Source organism: Apium graveolens, chromosome 5 (genome assembly GCF_009905375.1).
Source record: "Apium graveolens cultivar Ventura chromosome 5, ASM990537v1, whole genome shotgun sequence".
In the NCBI taxonomy this organism is placed as follows: domain Eukaryota; kingdom Viridiplantae; phylum Streptophyta; class Magnoliopsida; order Apiales; family Apiaceae; genus Apium; species Apium graveolens.
The window spans coordinates 145,903,302-145,926,108 of NC_133651.1; the positions used below are offsets into that span (position 1 = coordinate 145,903,302).

General features: G+C 37.9%; 2 non-coding genes across 2 annotated transcripts; one reads left to right on the plus strand and one right to left on the minus strand.

Moving 5' to 3' along the window:
* Window positions 1-20,160: 20,160 nt before the first annotated feature.
* On the plus strand, window positions 20,161-20,267 carry LOC141663357 (small nucleolar RNA R71). The gene has a single exon (XR_012551433.1). It is a non-coding gene; the product is annotated as a small nucleolar RNA R71 (small nucleolar RNA).
* A 2,038-nt stretch (window positions 20,268-22,305) lies between these two features.
* On the minus strand, window positions 22,306-22,411 carry LOC141662829 (small nucleolar RNA R71). The gene has a single exon (XR_012550929.1). It is a non-coding gene; the product is annotated as a small nucleolar RNA R71 (small nucleolar RNA).
* Window positions 22,412-22,807: the final 396 nt, after the last annotated feature.

Below are 22,807 nucleotides of genomic sequence, written 5' to 3' on the forward strand. Positions count from 1 at the left end.
CATTCCTTTATATGACATCACTACACTCGAATCAATATCACAAATTAATTGGAAAAGAAACTTAAGGGATCATGATATAATGCAAATGTAACTATATGCAACATACTATTATGATAATAAAATAATAAAAAAAATATGAAAACCAATAACTCCATGACAAATATGCAAACTATATGAACTAAACTAACATAAATATGCAACTATATGGACTCACACACACATATTCCTTAACTACCATCCCCAAACTTATAATTTTCATTGTCCCCAGTGAAGGTAATAGTAGGAATAAAGGCATACCTACTCGGAAGAAGAATCCTCATCACCCTCTGCGGGTGGAGTGTCAGGAGGCGGGTACACATCATTCTCACCAAAAACTGGCCACTGAATGTCAACTCATGTGGCCCTGAAAGCTGTTCCCAACGCAAGGGTGAGATCATGTGCAAACCTACTATGCGACTTGTACATCGCATCCATCCACCTCAAAAGCCGCCTATACTGCGCTGAACCCAAACCAACACTATCCTCAGCCTCTCACTGCTGCTCGTGCAAAGAACTAGGCTCCCCAACCTGATGCCACTACGCTGCTCTACGGGCCTGAAAAGAACCACCAGCATATGTCTGATCGGCTGGCTGGCCACTCGGAAAGGTGTAACCCAGTCCCTTTTCATCCGCCTTTCCACCGTACCACTCCTGCAAGCTCAGAATCGTCAAATTGTCAATAGGGGCGTTCGGCATCTGAAGCTGCTCGTGTGCGGGCCAATGAATGCCCACCGCCACACATAGCTTTGTCATAATCGAGGCATATAGGATAGAACCCATAGTGCTGCCTCGCAAAAACCTTAGAATCCCCTGATGAATCACCGAGCCAAGATCCACATAATCACCCTGTAAGATCCCCCACAACAACTTTGCTCTATCAACAGTCACATCATGCACATGAAATGAAGGCATGATGTTCATACAGATGAAAGCGTTCCATGCACGAGCATACCGGTTCATGTAAGAAGTGGGGAAGTTAGCATACTCGTTCGAGCCCCTCTGTAACACCCCCAAATCCGGGGTCGGGGATCCGGGTTGTCACGAGTTCCATTTCCCTTAATAACACCCAATCTTAATAAATAATCAACTACTCTGTACTGTGACCCCACAATAAACACACACACCACAAGTTATAGTCTCAGAGATGAATATCCAAAAATAATCACAAGTCATTTTATTCCACAATTATCTGTCAATACACCTTAAAAGGGTTTCTGAATAAATTAACATTTCTTTGCCATTATTACAATTCATAAATATACATAAATCTGGTACATCAAAAGTTAAAAGCCTAGCCTATTGGTAGCTCCTACCTCAGCTACAGCGACATCAATGCCTATAGGAAACTGCGGAACGTTTCCTATCCGCTCGCGAATTGGGAGCTTGGTCCTATTCATCTTGTCTATCTGATGTTGTGTGATGAAAGAAGAAAGTAAGGGTGAGCAACAAGCCCACCAAAATAATATGTATACTGATTAACAATATATGAGCATACTCATAGTACTCATGAAAGTCTTGGTCAAAAGAAATAAACCAAGCTGATATCTTAACGCGACCAAGTCGGAAAATATTCAGTATATATATATACATATATATATACTTTTCACAATCTTTGAAATCCTCTGACATGTATAATATACACAGAGTTCCAGTTTATAACTGTATAAAAATATCGTTGCAAGGTGATCTCATATATCTAACCTTGTCTCAACGTTTTTCTGAAAATCTTTGTTATGCATAAGATAATCATTTACTAGATATAAGTTTAAAAGATGAAGTTACAAGATACTCCAATATACTTATATCTTTTCCAAATACTAGTTGAACTACCACCGTTCAAGTTATAATGAGCTTTCAACAGTTCATCACATAGATGAGACTACAAGACAAGATTTGAATAGATTAAATCTTTGAATATCATTATAAATAATGAAGTTACGAGATACTTCATTAAGTCCCGATATATATATACACCTATATATATACATACGTTTCCTGAAAACCTCTGTCATGTAAAGTATGAATAGAATTGCAATATCCAATAAATTTGGAAAGGAAAGAATTTTGGCATAAACCTGATATCTTGCTGATCAGGCAAAGATACCAATAAGTAACCTTTTCTACTAGTAGATGGACGAATTCCCCACTGGTCATCACCCTGGTCACAATAGGACCTTATGCTGGACTGCCACTCAGCCACTTACGCATTTGATGGACTCCCACTGAGCCACTTACACTATCATGGACGCCCACTGAGCCCATGTTGCTTATGCCGACTCGATAGATGGACTTACTTCCCGAACGTTGGGTAAGTAATTAATTCATTTACCAAAACAGCAACCTCGTTGCGAATATAAAATACACCACAGAGCCGGATCCCTTAGGTTTTGAGCGAGTATTTAAATCCCCTTTAAAAGGAAGATCTTAAATATAAAAATGAGTTTTGGGATACGCTCTAACTTTTAAAAATCATTTTGAAGACTCGAAAACACTTTAAAGAGTGTTTGGAGTAATGCTGATTTAATGAGGTAAATCAGTCCCAATATATTTAGAAAATATCTGAATATTATTATTTAAATAATATTCCCATAAAGAATAATCTTTATACAAATAATTGAAGTAGAAGTTGTAAGACTTATACTTGAAATGAGTATTAAATAACCAAAGATATACTTATACGAAAGTACTATCTTTATTTGAATAATAAAAAATAAGTTTGATTATCGACACCTTATTCTTTAATAAAATAAAGAATATAACTCAGCAATAATCGGAGTCATAGATCCTCAAATGAATATTCAAATAATATTCATTAAATAATATAAACTGAGTCATAAGCCCTCGAATGAATATTCAAATAATATTCAATTAATAAAATAAACTGAGTCATAAGCCCTCAAATGAATATTCAAATAATATTCAATTAATAAAATAAACTGAGTCATAAGCCCTCAAATGAATATTCAAATAATATTCAATTAATAAAATAAAAGGAGCCATAAGTCCTCGGATGAATATTCAATTAATATTCATTTAATAAAATAAACTGAGTCATAAGCCCTCGAATGAATATTCAAATAATATTCAATTAATAAAATAAAAGGAGCCATAAGTCCTCGGATGAATATTCAAGTAATATTCATTAAATAATATAAAGTTATCGAATAAATCTTATTCGATTAATAGTTTTAAAAACCATTCATATATATATATATATTATACTCGGGAGCTTCGCCTCCTGGTTTTAGAAAATGTTTCACCTTTTTGATCCCCTATACTAAGGGTATACGCAAATACCGCTTATCTCTAGCATAGGTATTATGCAACTAATAAGCATTTGAACCAACAGATATATAAATCAAGAATACGAAACAGGCATGCATATATACCATATCACATGCTACAATATATCGCAAGAATTTGCTAATAACAAATATGCATTTATCACAAGATCATGCATATACACATATACATCATAACAACAGTATAACGGGAAGAAAACTTGCCTGAGTGCTCCCGGATAGACTTAAGCTTAGAGTGGGTCCGATAACCTATGAACAACAACATAAGTCGGAATTAAACCCCGGTCGCTTAAGAAACTAGACTTTAACCATTTAGAGTCCTAACGTTCGCTTTCGCGCTTAACGATTCACTTAAGTCGCTCGAGTACTCTCGGCTCCACCATTTTTAATAAATTAACCATTAAGGGTTTTAAGGCGATTCTTTCGCGAGTACCTTACCAACTGCCTAATCCACTTAACATAATTGTTTCATACCCCAATTAGTCCTTTAAGGTCCTTAACCAAGGTTTCAAAGTAAGGCGAGGGGTAATGTTCGGTCGTGAAACGCCGTTACTTAAAACGGTCGTTTCTCCTAAACCGTACATCGGAATCAAACGAACTACATATCAAAACGAAGCTCGTAACATGAACTATCTAAACATGGCAATGGTCAAAACCTAGCAGGGAGTTCTCGGGTCCTAATGTTATGAACAAAAGCAGTCTTAAGTAAATCGGACATTACGACGACTATGTTTACGCGATTTCCCAATTTTATACCATCCCAATTCAACCACCAATCAATCCCAATCCATTCATACAACCAAAATCCATCCTCACTAAATCATAACAGCCCCAATAAACTCAATATTAACAATTTATACTTATTCTTAAACTTGAATTTAAACTATACTTAAGTCCTTTAACCAAACCATAAGATTTCAACAATCAATTCACTACCATTCCAACCCAAACTCTAAACCAACAAGCATCAAGCTACTCTTTACCATAACTATCAAAATCATCCTAATATATAAAGTAAAGCTAGGGTTTGGAGATGTTATACCTTCCTTGAAGTGGTTGGAGTAGCTAGGAAGCCTTAAGAAGCCTTGAGATGTCTTAGAGATGCTTGGATCTTAAAGGAAAAACAAGAAAAATCAAGTTAAAAACCTTGAAATCACTATTCATTGTCTTCTTCATTGATTTCTTGGAGAAGATTGATAATGAATTGGAGGCTTAAACTCATAGGATAGCCATATCTATGCATAAGGAGTACTAGATAATTAACTTACCAATTTAGGAAGCTTGGAACTTGAATTTTGAAAATTTGCTTCTTGAAATGGAGAAAAGCCGAGAGCAAGGTTGAAGAATGAAATGATTTTGTGTTTTTTGATTTGTTTAGCTTAGCTTGGTTGGTTTTTGTTTTGTTTTTGGTTAATTACCTTTCTAGCCTTGAACTTTGTGTGGTTTTAAATCAACCACATCTCCTTCCCCTTATGTCATGCTTATGTCATGCTTATGTCATGCTTATGATGTCATCATCCCTTACTTGCCCCCTTATTATTGGTTGGATGACCTCATCATCCCTAACTTCCTTGATTAACTTCCTAATTCTTTGCCTAATGACCACTGATCTGTTATACGGTTCGCTTAACTTTCATTTTCGTTTATCATTTGAGGGACCATACCCGGGATCTTATTACTTAGGTTTCTTTAACCTTTATCAATACATTATATTCATTTCATGATCCTCTCTTATAATCCTTTTATTTAAATCCTTTTTATCCTGTTACCTTATACTCAATTCTTTCCATATCTAGTGGATTTCCGGGAAAAATCAAAGTGTTCGGAATTGGATTCTGACGAACTTTACATACACTTATATATCATATAGAGTACTAATAAAATCTCAGAATATCCATAACAGAACCCCTACATAGTATGGCATGAAAAGTTTTCTTATTCAGCATAATCAGCAAAACACTATTCATAAGGTTTTCAAAAATTCCAAAAAAATTGGGGTTATTACAGTCTCCCCTCCTTAAAAGGATTCCGTCCCGGAATCAAATAGAAAATGAGTAGGGATACTTTCTTAGCATTGCACTTTCTAACTCTTACGTAATTTTTCCACATTGTGGTCCTACCACCAACTCTGCTTAGTTTGATAACCCTTCTCCTAAGCACTTGTTCCTTTTCACTCTATAACCCTTCCCGGTTGCTCCATATAGGTTACGTCGGGTTGCATGTCTATGCGCTCATATGCCCCTATTTATCTGGCATCTGAATTACACTTCCTTAACATTGATATGTGGAACATGTTATGAACTTGCTACATGTTCGGGGGTAGGGCTAGCTCATATGCTAATTTCCCAATACGTCTTAATATATCCAAGGGTCCAACAATTCGTGGGCTTAGCTTTCCTTTCATTCCGAACCTCATCCATCCTTTCCAAGGGAATACCTATAACAGCACTAGGTCCCCTACTTCCTATTCCTTGTCCTTTCATATCAAATCAACATACTTCGTGTGCCCATCTTGGGCTACTACCAGCCGTCCTCTAATTAAATATATTATATCCTTGGTCCTTTGGACCACTGCTGGTCTAAGCATCTTGCGCTCTGCAACATCATCATATCATAAGGGAGATCGACATTGTCTTCCCTCAAGGATCTTATAAGGCGACATCTCGATAATGACATATGATCTATTTTCGTAAGAAAACTCAATCCGTGTTAAGTGATCATTCCAAATTCTTTCAAGTCTATTGCACAGACTCTTATTATAGCTTTTAGCATTAGAGATTTTGCTTCTTAATACCCATTCTTTTCCAGTTCGTAATCGCTACTACCTTCCGTTCCTAATATTATATTGGTTATACTTTTGCTCGTTAGCGTTCTATAACCTTTTAATAACCACGTCAACCTTAGTATCACGAATGTGTTTCCATTCCGAATACTACCACAACTTTATTACTCCTTTTTCAGCTGTTTCTATTTCCCAAAGTTTGATCAATCATATAGAAGTAAAGGAATTTGTTGAGAGATCACTATGATCATGAACACTTGTTTCATTGCATAGTTAGTACAGAAGGTGGCCGGCCTTTAGTACTTGACAAGCAATTAAACAACATGTGGTATCCTACTAGGCTTCTATCACACAGATAGATAGTCATTCGGCAATACCTCCCCTTCTGGAAGGGTTGTTCTTCTCAGCTTGCATGAAATGAAAAGAAGAAAAAAGGACGAATTGAAGATAATTGTATATATAAAATATACTGCCACAAAATATATGGCTTGGAATCTACCTCTGAACTATAGAGGTTTATCATAGGAGAACAAAACATATATGTATTTATATCAACATCAAGTATTATAGCATCGTATTTCACATGCCTAAATATTTTTGCTATTCCGTCCATCATTCTATGGACCCTTGCTCTTCCTCGAGCTTATACACAATCACCTTTGAAACTCCCTCGATATCGAAAATCGAACCTGAGATCTCATTCTAGACATCATCGTTACTAGAATTCTATGCTTGTACCGCAACCTTCCTCATATAGTAATACGACTCTCTTTTCATAAGAGGGAATAAATATTCAATAGGTAGATACTCTACTTAATTAGTCTATCAATGATAACTTATACACTACCACGACCCGATTAGTGGTACTCAATCTCAACATCCATTCCAATACAACTCTCACGGTTGTAATCAGCTCATTACTCGCAGAATCATTGCTGCATTACTATGGTCCACCACTGACCTACTGTCGTCATTCACGTTCCATGAAATCTTAATATCTAACCATACGGAGTCCATACATGTCGTATCAAATCCTTCTAAGGAGTTAACATAATCACCAATCATAATTTATGAAGAACACTCCAAACTCTGACGTACTTTCATGACATGAAGTAGATAAAATTGCAGACGAGTTTCAGTCAAAGCAACGATAGCAGGTTAATACCATTCTTAATCGTATGCCTTCAATAGAAGACTTAACTCAAAGGTTCGTTTAGTCCTTTTTGAAATATGGTCCTGGATTGTTCTCAAGATAGGACCTTCTAAGATAGATAGCCCGCTCATGGCAATTACACAAATTAAACCTTTACCAAACTACTGTCACGGTTGGGTATTGCACAGTCATCAGAAGGAATGTCAATCTTCCAAACCATAATACAACCTTCACAGCTTTAACCATCATCACTGTATTCTTTTGGCACAAGCGCCTATAATTATCCTCTTACCTTTAAAGTGTCGGCCACCTCTTTGGCCTTTCCTGATAGTAAAATTTCCTTACAGTCAATGTCATTTTAACCACCTCCAAATAATTTTCTACCTCATTTCAATCACAGCTTATGTGAAGATGATTTCCTTAAAATCTAATGAGTAAAAAAAATATCACCATCTTTTTCCATAAGTTATTGCCTCAGTCTTTAGAGGTTAATCACTGTCACGACTGACTTTCAATCATACTTAGAACATCTTTTATCTTAGGCTCTAATTGCCCTGAACAATTTCGACCTTTACTGGTTCGATCCATACTTTCTCGTGGTTAACACGTGCCCCACTTGGCATCATTATAATTACGTCATATTCCCTTTATCAACATTTCTATTCTTGAGAATTTTGAATATTACCTTTCTCCTTGTAAAACCTCTAAGGTTATCCTTAAATCGTTCCTCCTGCATTCCCTAGATACAGGGCATATCAAAATACCATTTACTAATACTAGAACCATTGTCTATATACTTCTGAAAAATTTCTCCACTGATTCTTAAAGGTTGTTGTTACCTTAATCCTTTCCAATTCATACTGTCAAAACTCATACTATCCCTATTAAGGGTGAAATGCCAACCTTTATGCATTCCCCTAGGATTCATTTTAAGTTACCGATGTTCTATCCTTAATTACACCTTTAAAAGGTACATGCATCCTTTCATGGATAAATCAAGTCATATATCCCTGATAAGGGTGTCTTATTCAATCATTCCCACCTTGATAGTATATGTCTAATTTCACAATAACATCTGTATTAAACAGGGGGTCAATCAATATGGCCTCCAAAAGATAACAACGGTTATCCGCTTGTCTTGCCTAATTTGGTAACGATAACAAGGATGTTCTGGAAGATATTGGTCATGTTCAACGTGAACCTCTTCTTAATAATTCCTTATTTACTTTTGTTCTTTACCTCAACAGTCACCTCAATGTTGGGATATCTTTCATACCTGGCGTCTCCCTTTCTGGGTATCAAGCCACCGGTCTTACACTTCACATTCTTGAAGGTCACTTCCTTCATCCAATTTTCCTAATTTCTTACTTCCTTGTCTCCTCAGTCTATCCGCGTCTCATTATTTATCCTTCGAACTATTTCAAGGTTTCCTCGAATCCTCCCAACTTACAGGGGATAAAATATATGTATCTCTTATTCCTTCAATCATCAACTTTAACTCATGGTGAATCACCCTCATCCTGACGATTATATACTTTTTCTATTTCTATTACTACGAGTCTTTAGGGTTTCCTCATACCCAACTCCCTTATCATTCCTCAAACTCTATTGCCTTTATATTCCTTTCCACTTCAGTTTCTTTTTATTTTCCTTTCTCTTATCATTTTTTTATGAACCCACTAATCATTGACTTCAAGCATCACATCGTTCTGGGATTCTTGTCATCAGAACGAATCTTGACAACTTTTACAACTTAGCTTCATATTTCATCATACTCGTCCGCCTTTGTTCTGACTCTAAAGCTTTTACACTATCTCCATAACCTTGGGAATTACTTTCCCGAAAACAATTGACTGAACTTTAATCAGTTTATTCTAACCTCTGGCTCCGTGCCTTTCTTGGTCTTTCACCAGTGGTGGCCCTTCTCTTAGGAGGGTAAGTGACAAAAATAGTCTTTTGTGATTCGTCCATCATTTAGAATCTCAAATGATTCCTATATTTCCTTTAGCCAGGCTCTTGCCTCGACTGGTTCAGCTTGTTCCTTGGAACTCTAAGGGCTTAGCGACTTAAAGGTCCTGAAAGAATTTCTCACCGCATTGTTTCCTCAGGGTGGTGGTTGGGGATAATAGTTTAAGTTCTGTCTAGAAAGGTCCATAAATTTTCGTATAGGAGTACCGTCTCGGGTCTCCTTTCCTTACTCGACTTCTGTTTCCTTAGTCTGAACATTCCCTCCTCCTCCCCATAATCGGGGTCCTCCTACATATTTTAAATCCTCATTTTTCACTTCATCATGTTATGGGTTCCTTCGATCTTGATGGCGACCTCCCTGACTATCACGTTCAGGGTTTGCTCTAAATCTTATTCCTCAAACTAGCTTTCATCTAAGAACTCATCTTTAAGCTCTTGAACATTTGGAACCCAAATTCTGTAGGAATACCTCATTATTCCCTTATCATCTTTCTCGGTATTAATCTCTTATCTATTTGTTGGCTCTCTGCCTTCATTCATCACTTTTTCTGGCACAATCTGTTCTTTTCCAATAATTTGAACTGTATTGCAATCTCAAACAGCTTTTCGGTACCGGCTCCGGTTACCTTCACTTCTATTTCCATTTTCTCAAAATCTCTTATAAACTCTCCAAAAGACATTATCATCTTGAGTCTCTCCTTTTTACTAAGGGCATCAGCCACCACATTGGCTTTCCCCGAATGATAAAGAATCTCCCAATCATAATTCTTGATTAGCTCTAACCGCCTCCTCTGGCGTATGTTGAGCTCTTTCTACGAAAAAATGTACTAGAGCTCCTATGGTTTGTGAATCTCGCACTTCTCTCCATACTAGTAGTGCCTCAAATCTTTAGGGCAAAACTATTGCCATGAGCTCAAGCTCATGGGTGGGGATATCGAATTTTAAATTCCCTTAATTGTCTTGACGCGTACGCGATTACCTTGTTGTGCTGTATAAGAAGCACCCTAATTCCTTATGCGAAGCGTCACTACACATCACAAAATCTCCTTTTCCATCCGGCAACGCCATCATAGGTGCCGTCACCAACCTTTGCTTCAGTTCTTGAAAGCTGTTCTCGCATTTCTCTGTCCATTCGAACTTCTCAGTCTTACGAGTAAGCCGCGTTAAAGGGGGCTACTATCTTTACAAACTTGAACGAACCTCCGGTAGTGACCGACCAATCCTACCTCTGGTTGTCGACCTAACCATGGTCATCAATTCATCAGTGGTCCTTTATTCATTCTTTTCAGGATCCCCCACGGGATCCTCCTTAGCAACAATCCCTTCTAGGACAACATCCTCAACCGCTACATCCTCAATATGAACATCATCTGATCCCGCGTTAGGATGCTCTATCGAATCCATAATCTGATCTCCAATAAGTAATAAAACATCATCGCGTTGTTGCTCCTCAACCTCAGGGTTCGGAGTCCCGCTACCATATACGATAACGAACTACGCTTCTATCACGATATTTATAAGGGTTCCCATAAGGGTTTTAACTGTCAGTACTACGTTAGGTAGCCCGACTATGAACTTGGCAAGAGTTCTTATTATCTTAGTGAACTTATTATCTTAACGTCATATCATCTCTGAGGTTTATAACGCTTAGCTCTGATACCACTTCTGTAACACCCCCAAATCCGGGGTCGGGGATCCGGGTTGTCACGAGTTCCATTTCCCTTAATAACACCCAATCTTAATAAATAATCAACTACTCTGTACTGTGACCCCACAATAAACACACACCACAAGTTATAGTCTCAAAGATGAATATCCAAAAATAATCACAAGTCATTTTATTCCACAATTATCTGTCAATACACCTTAAAAGGGTTTCTGAATAAATTAACATTTCTTTGCCATTATTACAATTCATAAATATACATAAATCCGGTACATCAAAAGTTGAAAGCCTGGCCTATTGGTAGCTCCTACCTCAGCTACAGCGACATCAACGCCTATAGGAAACTGCGGAACGTTTCCTATCCGCTCGCGAATTGGGAGCTTGGTCCTATTCATCTTGTCTATCTGATGTTGTGTGATGAAAGAAGAAAGCAAGGGTGAGCAACAAGCCCACCAAAATAATATGTATACTGATTAACAATATATGAGCATACTCATAGTACTCATGAAAGTCTGGGTCAAAAGAAATGAACCAAGCTGATATCTTAACGCGACCAAGTCGCAAAATATTCAGTATATATATACATGTATATATACTTTTCACAATCTTTGAAATCCTCTGACATGTATAATATACACAGAGTTCCACTTTATAACTGTATAAAAATATCGTTGCAAGGTGATCTCATAAAGAATAATCATTTTGAAGACTCGAAAACACTTTAAAGAGTGTTTGGAGTAATGCTGATTTAATGAGGTAAATCAGTCACAATATATTTAGAAAATATCTGAATATTATTATTTAAATAATATTCCCATAAAGAATAATCTTTATACAAATAAATGAAGTAGAAGTTGTAAGACTTATACTTGAAATGAGTATTAAATAACCAAAGATATACTTATACGAAAGTACTATCTTTATTTGAATAATCAAAAATAAGTTTGATTATCGACACCTTATTCTTTAATAAAATAAAGAATATAACTCAGCAATAATCGGAGTCATAGATCCTCAAATGAATATTCAAATAATATTCATTAAATAATATAAACTGAGTCATAAGCCCTCGAATGAATATTCAAATAATATTCAATTAATAAAATAAACTGAGTCATAAGCCCTCGAATGAATATTCAAATAATATTCAATTAATAAAATAAACTGAGTCATAAGCCCTCGAATGAATATTCAAATAATATTCAATTAATAAAATAAAAGGAGCCATAAGTCCTCGGATGAATATTCAAGTAATATTCATTTAATAAAATAAACTGAGTCATAAGCCCTCAAATGAATATTCAAATAATATTCAATTAATAAAATAAAAGGAGCCATAAGTCATCGGATGAATATTCAAGTAATATTCATTAAATAATATAAAGTTATCGAATAAATCTTATTCGATTAATAGTTTTAAAAACCATTCATATATATATATATATATATATATATTATACTCGGGAGCTTCGCCTCCCGGTTTTAGAAAATGTTTCACCTTTTTGATCCCCTATACTAAGGGTATACGCAAATACCGCTTATCTCTAGCATAGGTATTATGCAACTAATAAGCATTTGAACCAACAGATATATAAATCAAGAATACGAAACAGGCATGCATATATACCATATCACATGCTACAATATATCGCAAGAATTTGCTAATAACAAATATGCATTTATCACAAGATCATGCATATACACATATACATCATAACAACAGTATAACGGGTAGAAAACTTGCCTGAGTGCTCCCGGATAGACTTAAGCTTAGAGTGGGTCCGATAACCTATAAACAACAACATAAGTCGGAATTAAACCCCGGTCGCTTAAGAAACTAGACTTTAACCATTTAGAGTCCTAACGTTCGCATTCGCGCTTAACGATTCACTTAAGTCGCTCGAGTACTCTCGGCTCCACCATTTTTAATAAATTAACCATTAAGGGTTTTAAGGCGATTCTTTCGCGAGTACCTTACAAACTGCCTAATCCACTTAACATAATTGTTTCATACCCCAGTTAGTCCTTTAAGGTCCTTAACCAAGGTTTCAAAGTAAGGCGAGGGGTAATGGTTCGGTCGCGAAATGCCGTTACTTAAAACGGTCGTTTCTCCTAAACCGTACATCGGAATCAAACGAACTACATATCAAAACGAAGCTCGCAACATGAACTATCTAAACATGGCAATGGTCAAAACCTAGCAGGGAGTTCTCGGGTCCTAATGTTATGAACAAAAGCAGTCTAAAGTAAATCGGACATTACGACGGCTATGTTTACGCGATTTCCCAATTTTATACCATCCCAATTCAACCACCAATCAATCCCAATCCATTCATACAACCAAAATCCATCCTCACTACATCATAACAGCCCCAATAAACTCAATATTAACAATTTATACTAATTCTTAAACTTGAATTTAAACTATACTTAAGTCCTTTAACCAAACCATAAGATTTCAACAATCAATTCACTACCATTCCAACCCAAACTCTAAACCAACAAGCATCAAGCTACTCTTTACCATAACTATCAAAATCATCCTAATATACAAAGTAAAGCTAGGGTTTGGAGATGTTATACCTTCCTTGAAGTGGTTGGAGTAGCTAGGAAGCCTTAAGAAGCCTTGAGATGTCTTAGAGATGCTTGGATCTTAAAGGAAAAACAAGAAAAATCAAGTTAAAAACCTTGAAATCACTATTCATTGTCTTCTTCATTGATTTCTTGGAGAAGATTGAGAATGAATTGGAGGCTTAAACTCATAGGATAGCCATATCTATGCATAAGGAGTACTAGATAATTAACTTACCAATTTAGGAAGCTTGGAACTTGAATTTTGAAAATTTTGCTTCTTGAAATGGAGAAAAGCCGAGAGCAAGGTTGAAGAATGAAATGATTTTGTGTTTTTTAATTTGTTTAGCTTAGCTTTGTTGGTTTTTGTTTTGTTTTTGGTTAATTACCTTTCTAGCCTTAAACTTTGTGTGGTTTTAAATCAACCACATCTCCTTCCCCTTATGTCATGCTTATGTCATGCTTATGATGTCATCATCCCTTACTTGCCCCCTTCTTATTGGTTGGATGACCTCATCATCCCTAACCTCCTTGATTAACTTCCTAATTCTTTGCCTAATGACCGCTGATCTGTTATACGGTTCGCTTAACTTTCATTTTCGTTTATCGTTTGAGGGACCATACCCGGGATCTTATTACTTAGGTTTCTTTAACCTTTCTCAATACATTATATTCATTTCATGATCCTCTCTTATAATCCTTTTATTTAAATCATTTTTATCCTGTTACCTTATACTCAATTCTTTCCGTATCTAGTGGATTTCCGGGAAAAATCAAAGTGTTCGGAATTGGATTCTGACGATCTTTACATACACTTATATACCATATAGAGTACTAATAAAATCTCAGAATATCCATAACAGAACCCCTACATAGTGTGGCATGAAAAGTTTTCTTATTCAGCATAATCAACAAAACACTATTCATAAGGGTTTCAAAAATTCCAAAAAAATTGGGGTTATTACACCCTCTTAAACTTCCACTGCGTATCCGGAACACACAACGTGGCCAATATCAAATCCAAGTCAAAATAATGCCCTGTCTTCGTAACCCAATCCTCCTGTTGTGGCTGCCTCACCGGTTGGTTGATAACCCGGCGAATAGCCTCAGCGCTATAATCCACCATCAACCCCCCTCACCACAGAATAACCATTCATATCCACCTTTATATTCATGTAAAACTCGCGAACAATACTCATCACACCACCTGAGCTGCCTCAAAAAAAGAAAACCAACCCATATCTAAAATAATCTCAAGCAACTTATCGTCCTTACTCGACGGTAGAAAACCCCTCTCTTTTGCTATCGGCTTCGACAACAACCTCGTATACTCCACTTCCGCCTCTGGAGTCACAAACCTAGGTCTCATGCCCTCAACACTCGATGAATCGGCACTGGTGGGACTAGTTCTGCTGCTAACGTGAGTGCGGGCTCTTTTGGGTGCCATCGAGATTGATTAAGTGAGAATAAGAGAGTGTATTGAGAGATTTAGGTTTGAGAATATGAATATTGTGGAGATGGATGTATGAAATTGTATGTATATATATAGAGAATAGGAATTATAAGTGGGTTATAATTGTGGGATAGTGGGGATAATGGGTTGTAAAAATTGATTAGGAGAAGAATTAGGGTAGTGGGAGGAGTGGAAAATCGGCTAAGATTGTGTTTTTATTTTGAATTTTCGATTTTCTGCTTCTTCTTTTTTCGGATACAAGGAGTTAGCGCGGCCGCCCTGCTTGGTAGCGCGGGCGCGCCGTGTTACTGTTATTTCAGCGCGGCCGCCCCACATACCAGCGCAGCCACGCACACTTTCTCTCCTTTCAGCGCGGGCGCACCGTGCCCCAGCGCGGGCGCGCCAGGCTTCTATCAAAAATCCCCTATTTTTTCTGCTTTTTTGATTTTTTTTGTTTTTGTTGTTTTTTCTTCCTTCTATCTTCAACTAATGTACAACAAGCTTGAGTTGCCTCCCAAGAAGCGCTTGGTTTACGTCGCTAGCTTGACGTAAAATTCCGAGATCAAGTGGACAATAAAATGGCACTAACCACCTCACGGTTTGCCATATTTCCATAGTAATGCTTCAAATGCTGTCAATTCACCTTGAACACTTGGCCTGGATCATTCTCAAGAATTTCCACCGCTCCATGTGGAAACACAGTTTTGATAACAAACGGCCCTGACCATCTCGACTTCAATTTCCTAGGAAAAAGACGGAGACGAGAGTTAAACAAAAGAACTTGTTGCCTCGGCACAAATAATTTGAGCACTAGACCCCTATCGTGCCACCTCTTGACTTTCTCCTTATACATTTTGTTGTTCTCATATGCTTGAAGTCGAAACTCGTCGAGTTCATTCAATTGAAGCATCCTCTTCTTACAAGCTGCAGTCATATCAATGTTCAATTTCTTCAAAGACCAATATGCTTTGTGCTCTAGCTCCACAGGAAAATGACATCCTTTACCATAAACCAGCTGAAATGGTGAGATGCCTAGCGAAGTCTTGAATGTTGTTCGATAAGCCCAAACAGCTTCATCCAGCTTTAAAGACCAATCCTTCCTCGACGGACATATAACTTTCTCTAGAATTTGCTTGATCTCTCTGTTAGACACCTCAGCTTGACCATTAGTCTGAGGATGGTAGGCTGTAGCAATGCGATGATTCACATTATATCTTTGCATCATAGCAGTGAACTTGCAATTGCAGAAATGCGATCCCTCGTCACTGATTATGACTCTTGGAGTTCCAAATCTTGTGAATATCTGCTTGTGAAGAAAATTAAGCACTACCTTCGCATCATTTGTCGGCAAAGCTTTAACTTTCACCCATTTCGAGACATAATCAACCACCAACAAGATATATTGAATATTACAAGATGAGACAAATGGCCCCATGAAGTCAATTCCCCAAACATCGAAGACCTTAACCTCGAGAAGTACGTTAAGAGGCATCTCATCCCTCTTTGACATATTACCAACACGCTGGCAGCAATCACACTTCAAAACGAACTGATGCACATCCTTAAACAATGTAGGCCAAAAGAATCCTGCTTGAAGGATACGAGCTGATCTCTTTTTTCCACCATAGTGGTCTCCATAAACAGTTGAATGACAGTCTCGCAAGATACCCTCCATTTCGCTGTACGGAATACATCTCCTGATGATTTGGTCAGGTCCTTGATGAAACAAAAATGGCTCATCCCACATGTACCACTTCACTTCATGAAGAAACTTTTTCCTTTGAGCAGAAGTTAAGTCCGGGGGCATAATGTTGCTCACAAGGTATTTTACAATATCTGTGAACCACGGTTCTTCTTCTTGCACCCCAAACAACTGCTCATCGGGAAAAGACTCATTTATCAAGGTTTTGTCATGTGAAGCTGCACTTGAATCTTCTAAACGAGAGAGATGATCAGCAACTTGATTCTCAGTACCTTTCATCTCCTTGTTCTCCAACTCAAACTCCTGAAGTAACAGAACCTATCGAATCAATCTAGGCTTCAAGTCCTTCTTCGAGACAAGATAGCGAATCGCAGCGTGATCAGTGAAAACTATCACCTTCGTCCCAAGCAAATAAGATCGAAACTTCTCAAAACCGTAGATAATTGCCAATAGCTCCATCTCGGTAGTAGTATAGTTCAGTTGAGTACCATTGAGGGTCATACTAGCATAGTAGACCACATGAAATATATTGTTCTTCCTTTGCCCAAGAACTGCTCCAACTGCATAGTCACTTGCATCGCACATCATTTCAAAAGGCTCATTCCAATTATGTGCAGTTATGACAGGTGTCATGATCAAACTCTTCCTTAAGCTTTCAAAAGTAGCTAGAGATTTTAGAGAAGTCCTTGATGAATCGCCGATAGAAACCTGCATGACCAAGAAAACTGTGAATCCCCTTAACAGAAATTGGTGGAGGAAGGTTTTCAATGACCCCCACATTGGCTTTGTCCACTTCAAGACCTTTACTAGAGACCTTGTGCCCAAGAATGATGCCCTATTGCACCATAAAGTGGCATTTCTCCCAGTTAAGAACCAGATTGGTCTCAACACACCTTTTAAGAACTGCGCCATAATTTTGCAAGCACTCATCAAAAGAATCCCCAAACACAGAGAAATCATCCATGAACACCTCCACATTCTGACCAATCATGTCATAGAAAATAACCATCATGCATCTCTGAAATGTGGCAGGTGCACCACATAACCCAAAAGAAACTCTTCTAAAGGCAAAAGTACCAAACAGACAAGTGAAGGTAATATTTTCCTGATCTACTGGAGCGATGCAAATATGATTATAGCCCGAATAACCATCCAGAAGACAGTAGTATTCATGCTCATCCAACATGTCAAGCATCTGATCAATAAAGGGAAGAGGGAAGAGATCCTTCCTTGTGGACTTGTTCATCTTCCTATAATCCATGCAAACTCTCCACCCCGTGACTGTTCGAGTAGGAATGAGCTCATTTTTTTCATTAGCAGCCACAGTGATGCCTCCTTTCTTCGGCACACACTGAACTGGGCTCACCCAAGAACTGTCAGAAATAGGATAGATGATCCATGCATCTAGCCACTTGAGAATTTCCTTCATCACAACCTCCTTCATGATCAGATTAATCCTTCTCTGTTGCTCAACAGTCGGCTTGCTTCCTTCCTCTAGCAGAATTTTATGCATGCAATAAGAAGGGCTGATTCCCTTGATATATGCTATAGTCCATCCAATTGCTGATTTGAACTCTCTCAGAATTCTCAAGAGCTTTTCCTCATCACTACCTGGAAGGTCAGATGCAATAATAACAGGCAAAGTAGATGCATCACCTAAAAAAGCATACCTTAAGTGTTCAGGCAAGGGTTTAAGTTCGAGTGTAGGAGCTTCCTCAATAGAAGGCTTGAGACGCCCCTCAGAATTTTTGAGATATGACATTCCAAGAGATACAAAAGGTATATCCAGCCTTCGCTTCCAAGGAGAAGCATTCAAATACTGCAACTGCTCATCACCTTCATCATCTTCACTATCTGAATTTCCCAACAAGGCCTTCTCTAAGGCATCCGACCTTAGCATTTGATCAATTTCTGAAGTAACTACAGAATCGACCAATTCCACTTTTAAGCACTCCTCATTATCAGTAGGGAATTTCATGGAATTGAAAATATTAAAAGTCACATCCTGATCCAGTACTCGCATAGTGAGCTCACCCTTCTACACATCAATCAAGGTTCGACCAGTAGCTAAGAATGGTCTTCCCAAGATTATAGAAATCTTTTTATCCTCTTCGAAATCAAGAATTACAAAGTCAGCAGGAAAGATGAGTTTGTCCACCTTGACTAAAACATCCTCCACAATGCCTCGTGGATATGTAATAGAACGATCGGCCAACTGCAAGGACATATATGTAGGCTTTAGATCAGGTAAATCCAACTTCTTGAAGATAAACAAAGGCATCAGATTGATGCTAGCTCCCAAATCACATAAACACTTGTCGAACGAAAAGTTGCCGATGGTGCAAGGAATAGTGAAGCTTCCAGGATCTTTAAGCTTTGGAGGCAACTTCTGTTGCAGCACAGCACTGCATTCCTCCGTGAGAGCAACGGTCTCTAAGTCATCGAGCTTCACTTTTCGAGAGAGAATACCTTTCATAAACTTCGCATAGCTAGGCATCTGTTCAAAAGCTTCAGCGAAAGGTATGTTGATATGAAGTTTCTTGAACACCTTAAGAAACTTAGCAAACTGCTAATCCAACTTTTGCTTCTGCAGCCTCTTAGGAAAAGGAGGTGGAGGATAGACCTGTTTCTCCCCTGTATTACCCTCAGGAGGAGTGTGTTCCACAATTTTCTTCCTTGATTCCACTTCTGCTTCCTTCTACACATCTTCTTCAGCCACAACTTCAGATTCAGGAACTTGAGATTTTTCGGGGCTTGCAACCTTCCCAGACCTCAATGTAATTTCCTTTACCTGTTCTTTTGCTTCCTTCTTGCCTGGAACTTCTGTGTCACTAGGGAGTGTTCCAGGTTATCGATTCAACAAGGCATTGACAATCAGCCTAATTTGATTCTCCAAGGTCTTAATAGAAACCGCTTGGCTCTTGCACATGAGCCTCAACTCCTCCAATTCAGATTTTTCATTAGATTGTTGAAGTTGGAGTTGCTGTCTTGGTGAATATTGCGGTTGTTAAAAATCAGGAGGGTCGAATTGCTTTGCTGCATACTGCTGATAAGGCTGTTGCACCGTATTCTGAGTGTTGCTCCATCTGAAGTTAGAATGATTGTGGTTGTTGGGATGATAAGTGGCTGGAACAGGTTGCTGCGACCTCTAAAAGTTACTCACGAACTGAGCTGATTTACTAGAAATAACACACTGCTTCGTCTCATGCGCACCAGTACAAAGCTCACAAACACTAGTGATCTGATTAACTCCATAATTAGCCAAAGAATCCACCTTCATCGTTAAAGCCTTAAGCTGAGCAGCTATAGCAGTAGCTGCATCCACCTCCAGAATTCCTGATACCTTGCCTTGAGGTAGTCTCTGAGAAGGGTTCTGGTATTCATTAGCAGCCATCAGTTCAATCAACTCATAAGCTTCATCGTAGCTCTTAGCCCATGAGGCTCCACCTGATGTTGCATCAAGCATGGGTCTAGACTGTGCTCCCAAGCCATTACAAAAGCAGTTGATAATCATCATGTCAGGCATCCCATGATGAGGACACTTTCTAAGCATCTCCTTATAACGATCCCAAGCTTCACATAAAGAGTCTTCCGATTGCTGCGCAAACTGAGTAAAAGCGTTTCTGATTACAGCTGTCTTTGCCATAGGGAATAATTTAGTAAGAAACTTTTGAGCAAGATCTTCCCAAGTAGTAATAAAGCCTGATGGTAGAAAATGCAACCAACACTTAGCTTTATCCCTCAGCGAGAATGGGAAAAGCCTCAGTTTAACAACATCTTCGGAAATATTGTTGAATTTGAAAGTGTCGTAGATCTCGATGAAATATATAATATGCATGTTGGGATCTTCCGTTGGAGAACCCCCAAACTGGACTGAGTTATACACCATCTGAATCGTGCTAGCCTTGATTTCAAAAGTGTTAGCCGCGATGGCTGGTCTGACAATGTTTGACTGAATATCATTGATCTTCGATTGAGAATAATCCATCAAAGCATTCAGATTTGCTACTGGTTCTCCCATTATATGTCTATACGGGCTGCAAATACTGTTTGAGCCGTATCTAGAAATCCAGAAGTCCGATTTTGATGATCTTACAGTCCACGCGAAGCCCACGGAATTTTCTTTAATTCAGAGATGGTCCGGTAAGGAGAATCCAGCGGGAGCAGTCCAGAAACAGGGAAAAACAGAGACCTGCGAATTTTTAAAAAAGAATCCTATTCAGTTTAGAAGTGTCTCTCGTAATTTGATTAGAATAAGAAAATACTTTGATTATTAGATATAACATCAGATTTTATTATTAGTTAGTTAGTTTTTATTATTATTAGCTGGGAGAACATAGATACATACCTGCCTTCATTGGGAGCTAGGGTTTTGGTTCATCTTCTTTGTTTATTTTAGTATATGTTTTATATGGCTTTTTCAATTGTTTTCCTTGTTTTTATTCCTAGCATGAGTGAGTAGTCGTAATCTAGGGCGCAGGGGAAAACCATGTTTGCACCACTAAAATGTCTTGATTTTCACAATATTTTGACTGATTTAAGTGATTCTAATTGATATGTTTTAATGTTTAGTTTGTGTAATTGACCAATATCATAGACTAATTATATGCAGTAATGGTACTAGATCGAGAGATGGTGTACTAGTTAGAGGCACACATACGATTAGCCGAATGAATGTGAATGCGAGAGTATCATTGGATTTCTGAGAGCGTTGATACTCGAGAGAGATCGACAAATGTTCTAATCACTTGACCAATTAAATTACTAAAATTTATTATCATGTAATCATGTTACAAAAGTGTTAATCCTTGAGAGAGATTGACAAACACTAGTTGCGTGACCACTTTAGTCGCTTTAGCTTAGGAACCAATTTGGTGTAAGCATGGTAAACCCGATTTCCCTAGACTTTTAGTTAATTGATTGTCAAAACATAGTTATTTGCATTATTTAGTTATAGAAAATTTCCAACAATCGTTGTCACTGTAGGAGCAATTTACAATAATTAGATTAAAATTCTTGAGATTTGTCTCCTTGTGGATTCGACCCGTACTTGCTAGTTTCTGCTAACAACAGACACCATGCACTTGCGGTATACATAAATAAGACATCAAGTTTTTGGCACCGCTGCCGGGGAGACGCCTAGTTTCTATAGATTTTAGTTTAATTTTTTTTAGATTGTTTCCATTGTCTCATTGGGAGTTTACTTCCAATTGAGGCATATTTCACTGTTTTTCTTGTTTAAGTTGTTGATGCTCAGGTCCACAGAAGAAGCAGAAATAACTCCTCTTAGTCCGGATTTTGGGATTACTTGTCAGCACTACATAGATTGAGTAAGAAAAGAAAGGCAACAAGGTGTGCCTATTGGCCTTACTATGCCAACTATTGAAGCGGCAAATTTTGAGATCAAACCGGCGTTGCTGACTATGATCCAACAGAATCAGTTTGCTGGTCTTCCTTCTGAAGACCCTACACTTTATCTACAAAGATTTCAACAACTCTGCTCTACCATCAAACATCGGAATGTCACTGCAGACCAGCTGAAAGTCATGTTGTTTGGGTTTTCTCTTCGTGATAAAGCTCAAAAATGGTTGAATGATATCAATGTGACTGAGTGGAACGAAATTGCTCAAGCTTTCTTAACTAAGTATTTCCCTCCTAACAGAACTGATGACTTGATCGACAAGGTTATGGGTTTCAAACAAGAATATGGAGAGTCTCTTAAAGATGCTTGGGAGAGATTCAAAGATCTTCAACGTGCATGCCCTCATCATGGTCTTGAGAAGTGGTTTCTGATTAAATGCTTCTATAATGGTCTTCACCCTGAAATAAAGGGTACTGTTGATAATGCTGCAGGTGGTGTTTTTCTAGACAAGGGAGTTGATGATGCATACGCTTTTCTTACAAATTTGGTTACAAATCACTTCAATAACCCAAGAGCACCTAAGAAGGGAGGTAAACTTGAAGTGGAGGCTTATTCTCTCTTAACATCTCAACTCGCATCATTAACTAGGAAATTCATTCATTAAAGACTTCACAATCATCTGCTCCTCCAATGAGTATTAATGCACTGTCATCCATGGCTCCTATGACTAATCTTATATGTGAAGTGTGTGGTGTTCAAGGCCACTTCGGTAATGAATGCTCGTACAATGTTTAAACTTCATAAAATTT